The sequence below is a fragment of the Mustela nivalis genome (genome assembly GCF_964662115.1).
Source record: "Mustela nivalis genome assembly, chromosome: 15".
Taxonomy (NCBI): Eukaryota; Metazoa; Chordata; class Mammalia; order Carnivora; family Mustelidae; genus Mustela; species Mustela nivalis.
Window position 1 is genome coordinate 9,811,720 of NC_139034.1, and position 21,082 is coordinate 9,832,801.

Consider the following 21,082-nt stretch of genomic DNA (forward strand, 5'->3'; position numbering starts at 1 on the left):
ATACCGCATTCCCCTTAAGACAAACTAATATTACATCTAAAGTAGCTCTTTTTTGGGGTCCTACATTTCTTGTTTTATTATCCTTTGGGACAAAGAATTCTTCGGTCTTACTTGCATTGTCTTGTTCTTTTGCTCTGAACCTTGGTGTGTAGAATTCTTCATTACTTAATAGGCTTCTTCTGAAGCTAGAAGAGAAGAAGCTTGATATGAGAAGGAGGTAATTCAGATTCCTTTTGAGTAGTTAGAGAATTAGATTCTCAGATTGTTAGCACGAGGGGAAGTTGATGGACCAAAATGGGCTTTGGGTGAGAGCTGAAGGGAAGCATCAGTTTACCAAGTCACAAATCTCTGATTAGTTGGTAGCTTGTAAGACTAATGGTAGTCTTTAGGAAACACCTGATGATTTGTGGTAATTGTCTAAGAATACTATAACATTTTGATGTCACTTACCAAGAATGATTCAGTACCAGGTAATGAAATTTATAGTGTCAATATCATTGGTTAGCTCTAAAGCAGAGGAACTTGGGGTTGAATTTAAGTAGTGTGTCTTCACTGTGAGGTCTGTGAAAACGAGAGAGCTTCCACATGTACACCCTCTATTCTCTTGTCTTTTTCTGAGGTCTACTCCTGTGAAAGTTAAGTTACAGAAGCTAGCTCCCCTGAAAGATCCCTTAGTAATGTTTTCGTGAAGATAGGACCTTCCTTTACTAAGAACAATATGATGGATCATCTTTTGTGGAACCTGCCATTTAAAAAATCAGTTAAAAGTTGAGTCCAGTTACCTTTATCCAGAAAGCAAATTGATTCATTAGCAAGAAACTTGTACCAAGTAAAGCTGTGTGAATACCAAAAGAAACTGTATAAACCCAATAGTCAGTGCTACAGACTGAATGTTTGTGTCCTCCCCAAATTCATACGTTGAAACTTAATCCCAAATGTGTTTGCATTTGGAAGGGGGTCCTTTGGAAGATAATGTGGACATGGGGGCAAGCCCTCATGAATGGGATTAGTGTCCTCATAAAAGAGACCCCAGAGAACTCATTAGAAGACAGCCATTTATGAACCAGGAAGCAGGCCCCCGAGACACTGACTCTGTCAGCATCTTGATCTTGGACTTCCCAGCTTCCAGTACTGTGAGAAATAAATTTGTGTTGCTTATAAACCACCCAGGGCATTTAAAAATTTTTTTGTAAATTTAGTTAACATATAGTATATTATTAGTTTCAGAAGTAGAGTTCATTGATTCATCAGTTTAACATAATATCCAGTGCCCATTGCATCAGGTGCCCTCCTTATTGCCCATCACCCAGTTACCCCATTCCCCATCCCCTCCCCTTTAGCAATCCTAGTTTTTTTTTTTGTTGTTTTTTGTAGAGAGAACGTGTGTGCTGGCAGGAGTGAGGGGTTGGGGCAATGGGGAGGGGAAGGGGCAGAAGGAGATTGAAAATCTTAAGTGGGCTCCGTGCTCAGAGCAGTGCTGGGTGTGGGGCTCAGTCTCATGACCCTGAGATCATAACCTGAGCCGAAATCAGGAATCAGATGCTTAACAGGGCTCCTGGGTGGTGGTATTTTTATTCTAGCAACTGGAGTGAACTGAGATGGTCAGTTTGATTATATGCTTTAGTCAAATCATGAGTAAATTTTAACCAGGTTTTGGGTTTATAAGAGGGAGTGACTAAAAATGGAAAAACCAGTTTTAAGAATAGGGTCCTTTAGGGTTAACATAGTTAAAGGTAACCTTAACAGCAAAAGAGGAAAAGAAGATAGCTAAGAAAATAAAGAGCAGAATACTAGAGATTAAAGCATGACAGTCACTAGTCTTCTGTGGATCTTGGTCTAAAGGTCTTTGGTTGAAGCCCTCTCCTTCTAAAGACCTTCTGCTTCTGGAAGGATTGAACCCTCTCTTGAGGATTTATCTAGTTCTAGGAGATTCCTAAGAATCTTCAGCTCGAGGTTTCTGGGTGCAATAGTCTTCCAGTGATTCAAGGCTGATTTATGCCTATTGAGTTGAGAGACATGATTCCAAAGAGTTACACTACTGTACTAGTTGCTAACAGTAGATAGTTCTTTCCCTCAGAGTCAAGGACTGTTTTTCTCTGTCTTTTCCAAAAGACCATGTCTTCGGGTTTTAAGTTAGATAGGAATCATTTAGGAAGATGTTGAGGAAAGGCTGCTTGTACTTATTAATGGTAAGACTGGGTATATTGCATGACTCCCTGGCAGACAGTATTTGGCTATGTCTGCTTTGAGTTTTATAGAGTCTATTATCAGAGATAACATTCCTAAATAAATGGGCTAGTCTGTAATAACTCACAGTTGGAGAGTGGTTGAGCCCCAGAAGGATTTGATTTCATTGTCATTAAAGCCAATGGTAGTATCTTAGACCATGGAAGTTTGAGAGACTCTTAGGCGTTTGCTGATACTAGTTTCAGAATTCCCTTTGTTCTTTCTACCTTTCTTGAAGATTGGACAGTAAAGTTTCTCAGTAAGTGGAAGAGCTTTGGGAACTCTTTAATAGTAGCTTCAGATGAGTACCTCTCATCAGAGAGAGAAGCTGGAATTTCTGAGGATGGGAACACACATTAAATAAGGTTTGCTACTCTTTGAGATGTAGATTTCCAACAAGGAAGGGTTTATGTCTGTCCCAAGAATAAGCAAATGATGACCAGAACATATATGGAACCCTTGTATGAAAATCATTTGGGGGTATTCAAAGAGATCTTGAGGTTTGGACTCTTCGCCCATGCTCCACTTTTACTGTTTTAACCAAGGTTTATGCTGGTGAGAGGTGGGAAATAAATCACAACATGCTCAGAGTTGTGAAGCTTTCCCACTGAGTGAGTTCACTAACCAGTTTGTCCTTACCAGAGTATATTGTTTTATGTAAAATTTTCTCCGGGTTTCTTTTGAGGACCTCTGATGCCACGAAGAAACTCCATAAGCTAACTTGGGTAGTCACCCAGATTTCTCCCCCAAACCCTTCCTTTTCCAACTCTGGAGACAATTGCTAGCATTGTGTAATAGCCTCTTTGAGCCTCTTTAAAGATTTGAACTTTTCCTGTCATGAAGGCTAAGATCTTGGTAAGGAATGCCTGTGTGCCATAATGGTCAGCCAGGGCATTTTTTTTCATCTCTATCTCCCTTTTTTTAAATGGGCTACATTCTTTATAATAGTTACCTTTTTAAAAAGGAAGCATTGGGCGCCTGGGTGGCTCAGTGGGTTAAGCTGCTGCCTCCGGCTCAGGTCATGATCTCAGGGTCCTGGGATTGAGCCCTGCATCAGGCTCGCTGTTCAGCGGGGAGCCTGCTTCCCTCTCTCTCTCTTTGCCTGCCTCTCTGTCTACTTGTGATCTCTCTCTGTCAAATAAATAAATAAAATCTTTTTTTTTTTTAAAAAAGGGAAGTATTAATGCTGGAATCAAGAACCTCATTGTTTCCAAAGCATTTCAAAATTACGTACTACCCCCAAAGTAGATCAACTTTGAATTTATATGTGTTAATCCTTTTAACTCTAGCTAACCAGTTCAGCTGGCAAACTCTGGTGAATTCATGGTGAATTCATGGTGAATTCTGTCATCTGGGCATCTCTTGTCTCTAGCAAAGGAGTCACATTCTAGGGGAGTTGAGATCTGTTCAAGCATATTGTTTTCTTGTTTGATTCTCAAGATACAACCAATCAACCATGAAGATTGAGTGTGAATTTTTTTGAGGAGTTTCTGATAAGTCTACTTAGGGCATGGTTTGCCAATATAGACTAGTTTCTCCTCTTTTTAGAGAAGAGATGGGTAGCAAAGATCAGCAAACTTTTTCTGTGAAAGGTCATATAGTAAATGTTTGGGCTTTGTGGGCTGTAAAACAATCTCTGTTGTATATTCTTTTTTTCTTGTTTTTAATTACCATTTAACATTATAAAAATCATTCTTAGCTCATAGGCCATCCTGTGGGTGGAATTTGGCCTGTGAGCCATATTTTGCTGACCCCTTAAGTTTTACAGTGAATGGAAATATGTGAGAGAAAAATAATGGGATTTTATATGAGGTAAGCCTCATTGCTGAGACATGTTCTGTCTTTGCAGTGAGGAACAAAGATTGTACAGTATGAAGGACCTTGGGGATGGAAGAAGATCCTTAAATGAAGTAGACAGAAGCCTTTAACTACTGTGGCTATTTTTAGATAAAGTGGGTAGTCTTTTGCCACTGGGTCAAGAGAAACTTCGGTAATCTCTTGATCTTTGATGATTTTCATGAGGCTAAGTCAGAACACTAACGGCTTGTTCAGATCTCTCATGGATGACTAGGTAGAATATCTTATAATAATTAGCTCTGTGGGAAGTGGCTGAGGTGCTCACTTTATATTGCAAAAGTTCTATTTAGGTTTTCATGGAATAGCTTTGGTTATTGAGGAGGTCTTGGTTAAATTATTTAATAATCATACCATTATGGAAAAGTTGGAACCCATTACCTGCAGTAGTCAGTGAGATCTAGGAATCCTTGTAATGGTCTCTTAGTTATTTTTCTTGGAAAGCTTTGAATGATTTGTAATCTGTAAAGAGTAAGGGATTTATCTCCTTAGGATAAATCATGTGCCAGTTAGTATACTTTAATATAACTTTCTTTGGAAATTTTACTTCCTTTCTGAGCTAAAACAAAATAATGTAATCAGCCTGAGTCCTTACCTCATCTTTTAAACACAACAAAAGATCATCCATAGTGGACTAGTGTAGAAACCCAGGGAATTTAAGATCCTTAAGATATACGTTGAGGACCTGTTGAAAAATGGGGGTGTCCCAGGGAACTCCTATGGCATAACTGTCCAGATATAATTATTTTCCTGAGACAAACAAGTATTGACTATTTTGATCTAAAGAAACACTCCAGAAAGACACAGATCTCTAAGTGTGAAATATGTAGCTTTAGGAGGCAGAGAAGATAAAATACTATTTTCATTTGGTCTGTATGAAAGTGAGGTGAGAGGGGAGATGAAATATTCTATTTATGGCCTGATAGCCTGAATAAATCTATATTCTTTTCCATTGCATTTTTTCTTTCAAGTCATGAAGATGGGAATATAATGTGAAGTACAATGAGATTTTTCCCTTTTTTTTTTTTCCCTATAGGTTTTCAGCTTTTCCCTTTTCCCTATAGGTTTTCAGTTGTTGTTTTTAGCCGTTCTTGGAGCTGTTGCTTTTAGAGAGTATCTCCAAATGTGGGTAGGTATTTGGATGGCTCAGTTGAGCCTTTGATGGATTCAGCCTCAGTAAATCTGCCAATGTCAGCAAATTTTTGTTTTTCCACAGAAAGGCACACTTCCTAAAGATGTTGAACTTGGGTTTGATTTAAATAAAGGGACACCATAAATCAATGTTCAAATTAGCTATGACCTGATTATTGAATAGGAAGACATCATGATTTCAAGGAAAGGACCATTAGGAGAACACTAAATATGGTAATTCCTTTTGCACAGTAGATCTTTCCCTATTAAATTACCTGGAGTGACATCACAAAAGGAGGGGGGGTGGATGTTCCTTTCTTAAAGGCCTGCCAGTAAGTTGAGGGTAGTGAAGGGTTATAGATGCCATCACTGAAGTGGTTTGTCAGCTCCAAGAGAGACACAGGTTCTGTAATAGTGGTAGAGTTTAAGATATAGCATCAGGGGGCGCCTGGGTGGCTCAGTGGGTTGGGCCTCTGCCTTCGGCTCGGGTCATGATCCCAGGGGCCTGGGATCGAGTCCTGCATGGGGCTCTCTGCTCAGCAGGGAGCCTGCTTCTCCTCATCTCTCTCTCTGTCTGTCTCTCTGCCTATTTGTGATCTCTCTCTCTGTCAAATAAATAAATAAAATCTTAAAAAAAAAAAAGATATAGCATCAGTGTCAACACAGATTTTGCAAGATTGCCTTTTAATATTTAGAGAAATTTCTTCTTGTGAGTTTAAGGATAAAATAGGATACTCTCCATCATATCACCTTCCTTGATCACCTACTTTATTTTTTCCCTTCACTTTCTTATCAGTGGCAGAACTATTGTTTTTCCATTGTCCTTTCTGGTTATATTATCTACAGATATCTTTATCAGAAGACTCACTTTATTAATTCACAAGTTCCACACTTCTGTTATTCCTTTAGTAGTTACACTAGAGATTAAAACATGCATTTTTGACTCATTAAGTAATATTAATTGGTGCATTTACTCTTTCCCCAAACAATGAAAGAATATTAAAATGTTTGAAATCCAATTACCCGCTATCTCTGACTTAATATGACCATGTTGTTGTATCTTTTAATGCTGTATGTTTAATACCCTACAAGATACTATCATTGTTATATACAGTCAATATTCATTTAGAATTACTACCACCATTACCATTTCTTATTCTTCCCTGCATTATTGGGCTTCCTTTGTAGATCATTTTTGTTCTACCTAAAAAATAGCCTTTTTACTTATGCCTCTATGATCCATAATGCTTCTTGAATCTATAATTTGCTGTCATTAGTTTTAGAAAATGCTCAGCCATTGTCTCTCTAAATTTGTTTATTCCCCCTCTCTCTTTCTTTTTTCTCTCTTTCTTTTCTGATGAGATCCAGTTACATGTATGTTAGACCTTCTCATCTGTATTATTTATGTCTCTTATCCTGTCCTCATGGTTTTTATCATTTTATCATTCCAGTCTTTATTTTGAATATTTTCCTATGATCTCTCTTCCAGCTCATTAATCCCTTCTGCTGTACTTCCTGTGCCTTTAAACCTATTCATTGTGTTATTAAATGAAGTTATTTTTTCAGTTTTATAATTTGTTTTCTCCTTATAAATCTGTTGTGTTCTATTCTTGAACTTTTGAGGCTTTCAGAATTTCCAGTCTTTTGTTTTGTTTTTCATTTTTAAGATTTTATTTATTTGAGAGAGAGCACACAGGAGTGGGGGGAGGGACAGAGGGCGAGGGAGAAGCAGACTCCCCACTGAGCAGGGAGCCCAACGTGGGGCTGGATTTTAGGACCCTGAGATCATGACCTGAGCCAAAGTCTGACACTTAACCCACTGAGCACCCCAGTCTTTTGTTACCTTAAGCATTGTATGCGCAGTTAGAACTGCAAAGCCTATCTGGAGCCCTTCCAAGTCTGTTTCTGTTGTTTGTGGTTTCTGCTAGTTGTCTTGTCACTTCATGTGCCTGGTTATTATTATTATTTTTTAATTAGGTTTAGACATTGTATTTGAAATTTTTCTTTAGAAGTAACTTAGTTATGCCTAGGAGATGCTATCTTCCAACAGTGAGCACTTCAGTGGTGCCTGAAGGAGCTAGCAATCTAGGACTGTATTGATCAATTTTCAAGCTTTGATATTTGAAGCCAGCTGTAGACCTTATGAGAGTCAGTATGCTTTTTATTCATAGTACTCTTAAAGTACTTCTTTTTATGGTCTTAACCCAAAATGCCTGGGCATTTCCTTGCATCCTTTCCTTCTTTTTCCCTGGTTTCAGTGGTCTTTGCACAGACTGTAAGTTTTATCTCCTTAACACTGCAGGGTTGTCCAAAACATCATTCAGCTCTATTGTAAGTCAAAACATATCTCTTTGACTATCATTAAATCCTGAGTTAGCTTGTTAATTATTTATTTCTTATACCATATAAATTTATTTTATTATAGTTTCTCTTGGAGTCACGTGCCGGTTATATTTTCCATTTTTTGTTTGTTTGAATAATTGGAATCCTTTTTTTTTTTTTTTTTTTTTTCAAATGAAATGTTTGTAGTTAAGTAAAAGGCAATAAAAAGAGGATCTGTTTAGGTGGAGACAGGGCCAATGTCTTAATTTTTCCATATTTTTCTCCCTTTACCCCTTACTGTCCTGAGTCATCTCATTAAAATTTTAAGGCTCCATGCAAGTTTGAAAAATTTACCTTGCAAGAAAATTTCACATCAAAGATCTTAAGTGTAAAGACATATAATAAAAAACATACCTTTACCTTCTGCTTAAGGAATAAAACATGACAAAATTAAAGCTTCTTGTGTACCTTTCTGTGGAAGGGAGAATAGTCCCCCCAAAGATATCCATGTCCTCACCCCTGGATCCTTTGGATATGTCAAGTTACATGGCAAAGGGAGATTTAAGTTGCAGATGGAATTAAAGTTTCTCATCCAGTGACCTTAAAATAGGAAGATCATTCTGGATACTTTGGTTAGCCCAAGGTAATCACAGTAGTACTAAAAGTGGAAGAGGGAGGTACAAATGTTAGAGAAAGAGATGTGACATAAGAAGCACGGTCGGAGTGATGTGATAGGAGAAGGACTTCTTCACCCCTATTTCTTGTTTTGAAGATGAAAGAAGAGGTCTATGAACAAAGAAATGTGGTTGCCTCTATAAACTGGAAAAGGCAGGGAAACTGATTCTTCCTTAGGGCCTTGACAAAAAAATATAATTGTGCTGGCACCTTGAATTTAGCTCCCCAAGACCCATGTTGGACTTTCAACTTGCACATGTATGTTATAATAAATTTGTGTTGTTCAGCCAAGTTTGTGGTAATTTGCTACAGCAGCATAAGAAACTAATACCCCCTCTCTGATCAGATTTACATCTCTTACCCTAGAAGTAACTAACACTCTGGTGTTAATAATTCCTATGAATGGCTTTGTACTTCTATACCACATGTATTTTATTATTTATATTGTATATATGTTAAGTAATGCTGTGCATGTGTTTAAACTTAATATAAATGGTATTGAATGGTACTTCCTGTTCTGTGGCTTTGTGGTAAATATTGTTTTTGAGATACACATATTAAAACAAGTCGTTAAACCTTATTCATTTTATTGCTGGAAGTTTCACTGTAACTTGTAAAAATTATATAGGTATTCTCTTAATGTACATTTGGATTGTTTGATAAGCACTTTTGTTTTTGTTTTTATTTTGTTTTAAAGGAATCAACATTTTAAAATTAGAAGATTTCAAATTAAAGTCTATTGTTGGGGCACCTGGGTGACAGAGTCAATTAGGCCTCGGCTCTTGATTTCAGCCCAGGACATAATCTCAGGATCCTGGGATAAGACCTGCATCAGACTCCACACTCAGTGGGGAATTTGCTTGAGGATTTCTCTCCTTCTCTCTGCCCTCCCCCCACCACCCCCCACATTTCATCTGTCTAAAATAAAATAAATCTTTAAAAAATATTTCTGGCTTACCTTTAAAAAAATTAGAACACTCATAAACAATTTTCTGGAGTTGTGCTATCCAGTATAATAGCCACTGGCTACATGTGGCTGTTTAAATTTAAATTAATTAAATGAAATAAAACTTAAAGTTTAGTTTCTCAGTCATACTACCTTTATTTCAAGTGCTCAGTACTCATACAACGCTGATGGCCGCTACCTTGGAGAGAGCATAGAACATTTTTCTGTCTAATAGAATGCTCTGTTGGACTGTGCTTGGCTACTGAAGTCATAAATACCCTCTTTAGTGTACTTGTGCGCTTGAGTTCACCAAAGCTCCCATATCACATGCACATTTTTGGCCCTTTCTCTGATAGAAGATACTTGCTCAGGAAGGTTTGAATCCCAGCCAACTCTGACTTTGGCCAACTACCAGACGTTTTGGTGTGTCTGTTTTCCCATCTGTAAAATGGGGCTAACTAATTAGCTATTCTTGGCTTTACATTTGTTAATATATAAGAAGAGTATCTGGTGCATTGTAAATGTTTGTAAGTGCTGGTTGTCCTTATTGTGTAAATTATCTCCCTGATATCTGTGAATACTTGAGTATGCTGCCCTGCTTTTAGTAGCAAGTTAAGCAACAATGAAACTTTCTAGACACTGAATCCTCTTTCCTCTACCACCCTATCTTTCACCTTTATTATAGGCATATTTCTTTCTTTCTTTTTTTTAAAGGGAGGGGCGCAGGGGGAGAGGGAGAGAGTGTCTCTTAAGTAGACTCCATGTCGAGCACAGAGCCCAAAGTGGGGCTCAGTGTCACGACCCTGAGATCATGACCCGAGCCAAAATCAGGAGTCAGGCACTTAACTGACTGAGCTTATTATAGTCATACTTTTTAGGACCTGTTTGTTCATATTACCTTTAGTTCCTCACTTTCCATTTACTCTTAAATGCACTCCAGTCTGGCTTCTGCCTCTACCATTCCATTTAACTCTACTTGGCTAACATCACCATTCTGTCTGTTGCTAAATCCAGTGGACACTTACAGAGCCAGTATCACATAATGGCTAAGAATTCAGGTGCCGGGTTCTATATAGTTTGCTAGTTATGGCCCTGTACAAGCTACTTGCTTTCTCTAGGCCTTAATTAGTTCATCTATAAAAAGGGGTTAAAGAAGCTTTCTGATAGGGTGTTGTGAGAAATGAATGAATCAGTACCTTTATAGTGCTTACACTAGTCCTAGGAATGTTACAGTCATTTAATGAATGCCTCCTATTATTAGCACCAGCATTCTATATTTTAACACATTTCCTTTCCTTCTTGAAATAGGAAACTCTTGATTTATTACACTTTACTTATATTTTGTACGTATGGCTTCTCTTTCTCATTCGGCTGTGGGAATTTCTTCTTGTCTTTTTTCCAATGTAAAAGTGAGAGTTTCTCATAAATAGATCCTTCAAAGCCTGGTTTTCAGGCCTTCTTTTCTTTTTCCCTTACACTCTCTTTCTAGGTAATATCATCAACTTGCAGGTGTCAGATATCTTTGAAATACTGAAGATTGTATGATTTGCCTCTCTGGGCCAGACGTATCTTTTGAGCTCAAGACCCATTTATACACTTGTCTACTCACTTCCATTTTGATGTATGACAAGTTTCTCAAACTGAACATATTCAAATTTGAATTGTTTCTCTTTTTTCTCCTTTGCATTTGGCAGCATTATTCACTGAATTACTTATGTCAGTAATTTGGAAGTTATCTTGGATATCTTTCTTTTAGTCAGTCACTAAGATCTGTTGATCTTTGCGTTCAAAATAAAATTCCAAAATGTCCACTTTTTACTATCCAATCAGTTGTAGCTTCTCTGCTATTAATCTAGACCAAGCCACTATCATCTCTTAGCTAGAAAATAGCCATAGGAGTTTTTTAAAATTGTGGTAAAATATAGACAACATAAAATTTAATTACTGTATACCATTTTCTTTCTTTTTTTTTTTTAAAGATTTTATTAATTTACTTGAGAGAGAGCATGAATGAGGAGAAGGTCAGAGAGAGAAGCAGACTCCCCATGGAGCTGGGAGTCCGATGCGGGACTCGATCCCGGGACTCCAGGATCATGACCTGAGCCGAAGGCAGTCGTCTAACCAACTGAGCCACCCAGGCGTCCCGTACTGTATACCATTTTCAAGTGTACCATTCAGTAGTATTAAGTACATTCACATATGCTGCCGTCCACCATTCTTCCACAGAACTCTTTTCATCCTGCACAACTAAAACTCTGTACCTATTAAAGAGCAACTCCCCATCCCCTTCCACCAGCCTGTGGCAACCACCATTCTACTTTCTATCTCTATGAATTGAACTGTTTCATGTATCTAATAGAAGTGGAATCACAGTAGTTATGAACCGTACATAGATTTCATCTTAATTCTTGGTAGCCTACCCTGTTAAATATCCTCACTCTTTTTTTCTTTACCCTTTCTATTCTCTCTGCATTCTTTTCCTTTAACCCTTTTTACCTTTTTGTGCTTACTTCTGTTCCACAAACGTATTTTTGAAAATAGGGATTAAATTTCCCACTCAAAAAGCATTGAATGACCGATTGGATAAGAAAACAAAACCCAAATGTATTTTGCTTACAAGTGACTCACTTTTGCTTCAAGGATATACATAGACTCAAAGCGACTGGAGGGAAAAAGATATTCCACGCAAGTGGAAACCAAAGGAGAGCAGAAGTAGCTGTACTTAATGTCAGACAAAGTAGACTTTAACTCAAAAGTTATAACATGAGATAAAGAATGTTTACACTGTATAATGATAAAGGGATTATGTCTTTAAGGGGTTGTAATAATTGTAAATATATATGATCCCAACATTGGAGCACCTGAATGTGTTAAGTGTATGCTAACATATGATGGGAGATCATATGTTGTAGATATGTTGTAGACAATAATATAATAGAGTAGGGAACTTTAGTGTTCTATTTTCAACAGTGAATGTGATATCACCTAGGCAAAATCAATTAGGAAACATTGGATTTGAACCAATGTTATATGTATATAATATATGTAACATATGTATGTGTTATGCACGTATATATCTTTTTTTTAAATTTTTTTAAAGATTTTTTTATTTATTTATCAGAGAGAGAGACGGGGAGAGAGCGAGCACAGGCAGACAGAATGGCAGGCAGAGGGAGAAGCAGGCTCCCTGCTGAGCAAGAAGCCCAATGTGGGACTCGATCCCAGGACGCTGGGATCATGACCTGAGCTGAAGGCAGCTGTTTAACCAACTGAGCACCCAGGCGTCCCTGCACGTATATATCTTTAAAAACAATGTTGTATATTTAGCATTTCATCTAACAGCAGCCGAATATACATTCTTCTCAAGCCCATGTGGATCATTCTCCAGGACAGATCATATGGTAGGTCATAAAACAAGTCTTAGCAAATTTAAGAAGATTAAAATCATACCCAGTATCTTTCTAGACCACAGTGGTATGAAACTGGAAATTAACAACAGGAAGAAATGTGGAAGACTCACAGTTATGTGGAAATTAACACACTACTGAACAACCAGCGGATCAAAGGGAAATAAAGAAAAAGTCTTGAATTAAAAGTGGAAACAGCATCTCAAAACTTTGTGATGCAGTTCTGTGAGGAAGTTTATAGTGATAAATGCCTACATTAAGAAACTGGAAAGATCTGCAATAACCTCACTTTATAACTCAAGGAACTAGAAAAAGAACAAACTAAACCCTAAGTTAACAGAAAGAAGAAAATACCAAAGTTTGGTATTTTCAAAAATTAATGAAAGGGAGACCAAAAAGAAAATAGAAAATATCAATGAGAGAAAGTGCTGGTTTTTTTTAAAGCTAAACAAAAAATAGCTTTGAAACGTTTAGCTAGAGTAAAAAAAACAAAAACGATTCGGATAAATAACATCAGAAATAAAGAGGAGACATTGCAATTGATGTCAAAGAAATACAAAAGATCCTAAGAGATTACTATGAATGATTATATGCTAACAAATTACGTAACCTATAAGAAATGCATAAATTCCTAGAAACATACAGCCTACCAAGACTTAGTAAGAAATAGAAAATCTGTATCAGTAAGAAATAGAAAATCTGTTCACAGTAACAAAGTAAGGAGATTGAATCAATAACCAGAAACCTCCCAACAAGGAAAAGCCTAGTACCAGATAGTTTCCTTGTAAATTCTAAATATTTAAGAAAGGATTAACACCAGTCCTTCTCAAACTCTTCACAAAAATTGAGGAGGAAGTCAGCATTTTGCAAGGCCAGCATTACCCTAATACCAAGCCAAATGAGGACATTACAAGAAAAGAAAACAGGCCAATATACTTACTGAATAGAGATGCAAAAATACTGGACAAAATATTAGCCAACTGATTTCAGCACCATATTAAAAGGATCTTAATGCTATAATCAAGCGAGACTTATCCCTAGGATGCAAGGATCTTTCAACATACACAAATCAATAAATGTGATACATCATGTTAATGGGATGAAAGATAAAAATAAATAATAAAAATTATACAATCATCTCAATAGATACAGAAAATGCATTTGCCAAATACAGCCTCCTTTCATGACTAAAAATTCTTGACAAAGTAGATATAAGGGGAATATGCCTCAAAATAATAAAGACCATATAAAACAAGACCAGGTAACATCATACTCAGAGTAAAACGCAAAATGGTTTTCCTCTAAGATCAGGGTGCTTACTCTTATCATTCCTATTCAACATACTACCAGAAGTCCTTGCCAGAGCAATTAGGCAAGGAAAATAAAAGACATCCAATTCAGGAAGAAGTAAAATTGTTTGTTTGCGGATGATATGATCGTATACCTAGAATATTCTAAAGACCCCACCAAAAAACTATTAAAAATATTTATCTATTCATTTTAGACAGAGAGCACAAGCAGGAGGGGCAAAGGGAAAGATGATCTCAAGTAGACTCCATGCTGAGCGGGGAGCCCCATGTGGGGCTTGATCTCATGACCTGAGCTGAAGCTGGGAGTCTGATGCTTAACCAGTTGCACCCCCACATGCCCCAAGAAATAATTTGCATTTCTGTGCACTAACAACAAAGCATCTACAAAGAAAGGAAGAAAAGAATCTGATTTATTTATTTATTTATTTATTTATTTTAAAGATATTTATTTATTTGAGACACAACAACAGTCAGGGGCAGAGGCAGAGGGAGAAGCAGGCTCCCAGCTGAGCAGGCAGCCTGTTGTGGGACTCCATCCCAGAACCCAGGGATCATGACCTGAGACCCTTCACCAGCTGAGCCATCCAGGCACCCCAAAACAATCTCATTTAAAATAACATCAAAACCCATAAAATACTTAGGGATAAATGTAATGAGAAGATTTGTACAATGAAAACTCGTAAGACTTCAATGAAAGAAATTAAAGAAGACACAAATAAATGGAAGGATATCCCATTTTGGTTAAATGGAAGAATAATATTGTTAAAATGTTCATACTGCCCAGGCAATCTACAGATTTAATGTATTCTTTATCAAAATTCCAGTGATATTTTTCACAGAAATAGAGAAGACAATCCTGAAATGGAACCACAAAAGACTCCAAATAGCAATGCAGCCTTGAGAAAGAACGACAAAAATTGCATCATCTTTTCTGATTTCAGTCTACAGTATAAGCTCACAGTGAAAAGGTATGGTACATAGACCAATGGAACACAATTGAGAGTTCAGAAATAAACTCTTGCATATCCCAATATGTGACTAGTATTTGACTAATAATACAAATATTTGAGTAGGGAGCCAAGAATGCTCTTTAGAGTGACTAAGGGGTAAAGAGCCAGTTAGATGCCTGCTCCTGTAGTTCAGAAGGGGAATGATACGGACAAAGAACGGCAGTAAGACTGGGGAGCAGGGATTTGGTAACTGACTAGGTAGGTGAAAGGAAGAGGAAAATAAAATAATTGCCTGGTTGGGTAGTGGTGAACCACAAAATTGGGCAAGTTGTGAAGGTCTGAGGACCAGGGCTGAGGTGAAAGTGGGGATAGGACAGTGATTTGGAATCTCCAGGTACGGAAGCAGATCCCTCTGATTCTTGAATCCTTTCACTTCCCCTGCTTTCTTTGGTAGTCCAGAGTTTGCAGGAGAAGGGAAAGATCTCTGACCGCTTTCACAGGTCTAAATTTTCGAATTGGCCTTAGGTGTCTATCACTTTAACCTCTTATTCACCAGATATTTTTTAATTTGTTTTTCCTTATCTCACATTTTATTTTGGAGATAAATCTTCTGAAATAATTTTACCTTAGACTTTCTACATAGAACTGTCAGAATAGATCTGTTCTGAGAAATATAATGTGGAAATGCAGGCCAAAGAACATTTCCAAGTTTCTCTAAACATCACTTTATATACTTCTGCTTTTAATTCATCTTAAAGAAATCAAACATTAGAATCCAAGTTAACTCTGAAGCTATGGCTAATATGTTTTGTAAAACTGGGTTACTAGGATGAAATAGCTTATGTATTTGTAGCTCTTTCTAGGTCTATTTCATATCTAGATCACTGCTTCAGACTCAGAATAGATTTATAATTATAGAGTTGGCCTTCATGCAGGTATTCTCATTCTTTGATATCAAATTTATGAAGTTTATGTATATACTTTCATCCTAGGACTTTATAATAGTAGGAATGAAGACAGAAATTATCCATAGAGTCATCAAGCTAGTCTTGCAGCAGTGTGTAGTATGGGAGAATTAGTCATTTCAGTGGTCTGTGATATACTTGCTCTGCAGTCGTAAAAATATATTCACTTTTCATTATGAGCAGATAAAGGTCTTCTCACAATCGATCTTTTCTCCAGATGTCTATTTAAGAACAGTTTTATAGGTGTTTAATTACAAAAATTGTATCAGCTGACATGTTACATAATACAGATTAGTTCACAAAATGATATGAACTGTTGTTTTGTCTAATGTGTCATTTAAAAGTATTTAGCTCTTTAAAGGTGTAAAAGATCGATTTATTAGGAGTAGCAAAGTTTATCTAATCTGTAGGAGATGTTAAGAGTTTATTAGAATCAAAACTTGTTTGTACATCTCCTTTTGAGAACTGGTTGGAAATTGGTTTTCCCCACTACTTTTACATTTTATGATTAATCTAGTTCTGATAATCATAAGATATTTTTTCCCTTTCGTATAGTCTTTTGTGCCTTGTCTCTTGGTTTCAAATCATTCCAAGTGTATAATTTTTAAATCATAGCTTTTATACACAATTTAAATGTTTACATCTTTGCTATTTTTTGGTTTTATGTAATTAAAAGAGCGTAGATCTGTGAATGCCTCAAGGAAAACTTGAAACCTCCAGTAGTCTTTTGTTTAAGGTCTTTTGGTCCTCTTTTTGTTGTTTATATGATAATAGCAGCTTTAAATGAAAAGTTTCTGATAGCCTGTTATCCATGCATTGCCAGGTAAGTTGTTAGGAGGGAGTTTGAATCTGTGTGTTAATGATAAGCAAAAATAATGTGCATATTAACTCATGTAGGTAGAGGAGATGTGTTCATTTACATATGACCCCTTTATTGCTGTGGTGAAAATGCCTAAGAGTATTTTACCTGGAAGCAATTTGTAAAAGAGTTGGTAGTCCTTCTTCCTGAACTGAGTAAGTGTAGCATATGGTGGAAAATGCTTTCTGGAATCAAACTGCCTGGTTTTGAGGTCCTGGTTTGCTACTCTCTAGCCTTGTGACTACAGATTCTCTCTTTCCTTTTATGTAAAATAGGATAGCAATGATATGTTGTGATGTCATTATTAAAGAACACTTGCACATAAAGGACAATCTCTATCATAAGCTATATAAACTACATAACTGATAGGTTTTTTTTTTGTGAACCACCTATAACATTCTTCTCATGACTGCCAGAGTTAAAACAGTACTGTGGGTAGTCAGTAAATTAATTGTCCTAATAATGATTTTCTTATTCCTCTGTGTATATATTTATACACATATATATTTAGATGTATATCTGTTTATGTATATATGTGGGTATATAAGTGCATATGTATGTATATGTATTTATGTACACATATTTACATATATATTCTGAAACGTGCTTATGTATATGCACATAAATATTTCTGCAGAAAAAGCATGTGGCCAATGCTGTCTATACATAACGACATATGTGTAAAATACACATTTTGTATAAATAATTCCAGTGCATGTATGGCATGGACTTTTACATTGTAATTTATCTTAAATGCTTAACTTGGCTATGGAAAATGCTTGGTTCATACTATATTCTTCTAGGAATCTGATTCATTCTCTGCCTGCCAGGAAGTTGCATTTATTGAATATTCACTTTTGGGAGAAATGGGCTTTCTGGTATTTTGGAAAGTTGGAGGCAAAGTATATAGTTCCCGCTCCTGGGACATGACTCGGCTTCCTCCCCTCAGAAAACACTGAACTTGCTTCAAGAACTAGGAAAACACAGGACTTATAAGTCTACTAATAGAGTGATTTTCTACAGAACAGTATGAAAGTGTCAGATTTAACAGGTTAATGTTAATATTGTTGTAGGACTTAAGATTCTCTAATTTGGCATGACCCTGCCTTGTGAGGAGAGACTTGCTGGCAGCTGATGCCATCCCCTTCATCCTTCATCCATTCTGAAATAGACTGCATATTTCATTCCTCTGTGTGGCCCTCGATTTCTGGTCAGATGTTACATATTTACCTAATTACAATGAGACTCTGTCCAAGTCTACATTATGTGTAATCGGTGTTGGAGCAGTGGGTAGGAAACGGAAGAGGCAGGCTTCTTCTTGCCAGTTTTTAACTCCTGTGAAGCTCTGAGCCTGTACTTGGAAGGACTGTGCTTAGGCGAGGTGAGTTTATCACTCCCTAATTCCACTCCTGTTTATTTATATGTTGAAAATAGCAAAATCTTAGTTTGGGCACTTGTTACTTGACTTTTAGATTTTTGACAATAGCTTCCTAATTACCTTTTTGGCCTCCAGTCTTGATCCTTCCAGTGTGTGCTAATGTGTGATTTTTCTGTCAGTTTAGTCTAGTCAGATCTTAAATGTTCTTAACACTGTCAAATATCTATGTAATTCTTTTGAAACTTTCATAAATTTTATATATCTTTGACATATACCAAATTTAACTCTTCTCTTGCTGTAATTTTTTCCCCAGACTTTTAGGAAATCGTGTTTTTGTACCTGAGTAGGGGTGTTCCATTTAAGTGGTTGTTTCTTGGTTTTTGTACATAGAATTGAATTGAAAATACTGCTTAGTATTTTAGTACATGGCATACTATCATTGTCAACATGTAAGGCCCTCTGTTTTTCTTTATTTTTCATTCTCTTATCTTTGCCCAATTCTCTTATCCCATTATAATCAGCTTCCAGTCTTCTTTTTTCAGTATATATCCTTTCAGCCCCTATTCCAATCTAAATATCTTTGGAACATACTTGTATTCCTGAAAATATTGTTTGTGTAGGGTTGTAAGTATTCTCAGTATATGCATATACCATGTGTCACTTATCTGCTCCCAGTGATTCACACACAGTATACCTCTATTTGCGTCTACAACTGTCACTTTTTGCAGATATATGAAACCTTTCCTGTGGTACGTAAAATCAGAAGAGAAATTGCTGGTGTAGGAAATACACATACTTAATATCACTATTCTAGATTACTTTCTAAAATGTTTGTGCTAGTTTATACTCTTAGTAATAATAGGAAATGAGGGATATCCTTCCTTTATATTTTCACCAGTTTAAATGAGAACCATTAAATAATGTTAAATATTAGTCTTTAAAGATACTAGAAACAAAAATAGAATGCAAGAGTGAGAGGAAAGGTGTGTATTCATTTAAGTAGAAAAACTTTTGTGGCCTAATTTTTCTTTATAAATTCAGGTTTAACCTGGTGATTCACAGACCTGTACCTCTGGGGATAAAAATATATGTTTATAAAAAATTAAAAATTAAAAATTAAAAAAAAATCCAAAATACATAATGCACTTCAAATAAATTTCTTTTAAAATTCCAAAATCCATATATATTCCTATCTGTTATTGTAATTACAGTGGTATATCATGCAAAGGTATATCTTAGTGCCCTGGTCTACCTTGATCCATATTAGACTAGTGTTACTTAAACTGTAGTTCATGGACACATTTCTCTCCATGAACACATTTTTATATCCTATTTTTTCTGCAATGTAATGAGTGTAGAAATTTAAAATAAGCATTAGAAACTTTTGCATTAATTGACATTATATATCTCTACTTCTTTAGTTTAATAATAGTAATTGTTATTAGTGTACAATAATAAGGCTATTACTGGATTTTGTATGTATTTCCATTTCATTTTTCTTAAATATAATAATAATTATATTTATGAAAATGTTTTGTGATTGATTGAAGAATTTTAAGTGTACCTTCACTCCACAGGTTATGAAGCACTGTTCCATGTTAATTCATTGTTGAATGTAAATGTCAATTTTTTTCAATTGAACATGAAGAAAAACAAAAATAATTTAGTTCTATATATTTAAAAATACTAAAATCTTAGATTGTTTAATATTTGTTGAATCATGTTCACGGCTTATCTTTTTTATTATAGGATTAAATATTTTGAGTTTTACTTAAGATCTAGGGATATTTTACATAGTTTTTTACATATTTGTGTGAGCAAATTGTTCATTTTTAATAACAAAACAAAATTCATAAAATGCAAAAAAATAATTCAGGTTTAACACTTTGTTGTTAATGATAGAATAAAGATTGCATGTAAGAAGCTGTAATGTAAAGACTTCAGAGCCCATCCAGTTTATTTGTTCAACAAGGAGCATTCATAACATTCTTCTCAATTATAGAGTATTGGTGACAGGGTAGAATGTAGATTAAGGGAGATGAAGACATTTTTAGGGTGTTTTAATAACCTCAATCTTGAATACTTATTGATAGTAATACTTGGAATATAATATGTGAGCATTTAAGAAATGTTTGGGTATATTCACATTTTGATATAATACTACTTTTAAGAAAAAAAATATTTGGAGTCAAATAGAAATAAGTGTATATGTGAAATAGGAGGAAAGACCAACCATTTGGAAGAAAAATGCTATGCATTAATTTATGGTTTTAGCGTTGCTTATTTCTTTGACCATGAATATTAAGGAGAAGAAAAATGATTATAGGTGACTAATGTTGAGATAGTAGTTCTTGAAGTCAAGATGCAATGACTATAATAACTTTACTTTTTATTAGAGTTGTGTTCAGAAAAATGACACTGTGGGCAGATGACTTAAGAGAGATTGATCAGTAGTAATCTGTTTCTAAGCAAAAAGCCAAGTTCAAGTGTGGTTTTGGTGTAGACAGAAACTTTCCTAGGTTTGACATCACAGGGGCTGCCTGTCCTGTTTACCGTTTTGAGTTTACTATTTCAGAAGTTGCTTCGTATTTGAGTATGATTGCCTAGGAGTTAGAGTAAGTGGAGTTGGACCCAAGAGAAGGTGGCTACAATCTCAGTAATTAGTTTGTTTGCATATTTTAGTGAAATCATGAGCAAATTGTAGCCAGGAATTGGACTCATACAAGGAATGACTAGGGATACAAAGAGCAGTATTATGAGTATTTTTATTAGACGTAATAGGTGTCTAGTAACAATTCAGAAATTTAAACCAGCATAGAAGATAGAAAAGAGGTTGGGGTTGGTGAGGGCATGCAGATTTAGTCCAACAGTCTTTGGTTCAGGCCATTTAGATCTTGTTCTGTGGATCCTGGGTGGAAGCTGTCTCATTCTCCAGGATCATCTTCTGGAAGATTCTTAGGAATCCTCAATTTGAGGTCTCTGGCTGGGACTGTCTTCCAGTAATTTGAGGATGTGTTATGTCACTGTAATTGAGAGCTGTGCATCCAAGGAGTTTTACT

The 21,082-nt window shown here is 36.0% G+C and overlaps 1 protein-coding gene across 4 annotated transcripts in view; it reads left to right on the plus strand.

Moving 5' to 3' along the window:
• CDK8 (cyclin dependent kinase 8) overlaps positions 1–21,082 on the plus strand; it is a 128,949-nt gene that overhangs the window by 32,742 nt on the left and 75,125 nt on the right. The window contains exon 1 of one of the 4 annotated variants that reach the window (XM_082700208.1): positions 5,587–5,614. The exons of the other annotated variants lie outside the window; for them this stretch is intronic. The gene's annotated coding sequence lies outside the window, so the exon portion shown is untranslated. Of the gene's footprint in view, positions 1–5,586; positions 5,615–21,082 lie in introns of those variants that run through there. 4 annotated transcript variants of the gene reach the window in all.